Raw genomic sequence first — 1,393 nt, 5'->3', positions numbered from 1 at the left:
TGGTACTTTAGAGGAACTCACTAAGCTTTGGCTTATAGTTTCAGTTTATTCTTTCAGGTACTTCGGATGACCGTGACAATGAGAATGCGTGATCATGCACATCCTTCAGATTTATGTTATTTGGATTTTGTCTAATTATTGATTAATACTTTTGAAATAATGGATTTGTAAACATTTATAGTTATTGGGTTGTTTTTGAAAGATTAAAATGTACTATGATTTTTGGGATGTTACATTGCGGTACTTGTTGACTCAGACCTTGTCGATACCCCATAGGACAGTGATGACATAGAGCCCAATTATAATCCGGCTTGGCACCCATCAAAGCCATCTCTTTCAGCAGACTACACACCGACAGAGCTAGAGCTTCTCAGTTCTGAGTACGATCCCGACGAGGACGAGGAGGAAACTCCTACCTCACCAAAGATATCACCACCTCATCCCACTCTTTTACATAGATCTTACAAGATGTACATGGGTACTTGGGTGAAGCAAACCCTGAGGAAGACTACAGTCGCTCCCTCTCAGAAGAGAGCAGTGTCCCTACTAGAATCACCACCGCCGACAAGGAAACCCTGTGGAGATGCTACTTGGATGCCTTAGATATGAGCCTGAAGGCGGAAAGAGGATATTGGCTCACGATTTGAGGTAGGGGAGTCATCTACTGCACCCCATACCTCAAGTACCCCTGTTGAGTAGGTTATCTCTCTTTTGGTGCCACGTACTGCGCGTCACTCAGACCGCCTTGGGGTGATGGACTCAGACCTCTTCTTATTGAGGATGACCCTGATATAGCTCACAGAGAGGGTGCAGTACTTTGAGGAGGAGAGGGACGTAAATGAAATGCAGACCATACTCATCTAGGACCATTTGCAGGAGGAAAATGATGATGCCCAATTCCATCATCAAGTGCTGGAGGAGGTGATCAGCCACACAGACCAATTGGAGCTCTAGGTGGAGAGGATGGAGTCATGAGTTTCTCTTTTTGATGTTTGGTTAAAGTTTGTATATAGACAGTTAGTCCAGTTGATGGTTCTCTTGATAGTGTATCGTGGATTCTAGTTTTCTTTCATGTTGCCCTAACATGATGGCTAGGAGGGATAATGATACTTTTATTCTTTGGTTAGAATACGGGGAAAAGCTCACACACATGTTTTGTAATCCTAGAGGTTTTTCTATCCTAACCACCCTCATGTTTTGATAGTTCACTGTATAATGTATGATGCATGGTATGCTTATATGTTTTCATGAAATCTGTATTGTTATGGTTGTTTCCATTAAACACTAAAACTAACACACCACGACCTAACCTTGAGAGTATGAACTTACTAATTTCGACTATTTAACTCACGTGTCGACACTAACTTTAGAAATTTAGAAATGGCACCCCCGA

Source organism: Lactuca sativa, chromosome 2 (genome assembly GCF_002870075.4).
Source record: "Lactuca sativa cultivar Salinas chromosome 2, Lsat_Salinas_v11, whole genome shotgun sequence".
Taxonomy (NCBI): Eukaryota; Viridiplantae; Streptophyta; class Magnoliopsida; order Asterales; family Asteraceae; genus Lactuca; species Lactuca sativa.
Note: the sequence above shows the minus strand (reverse complement) of the source record.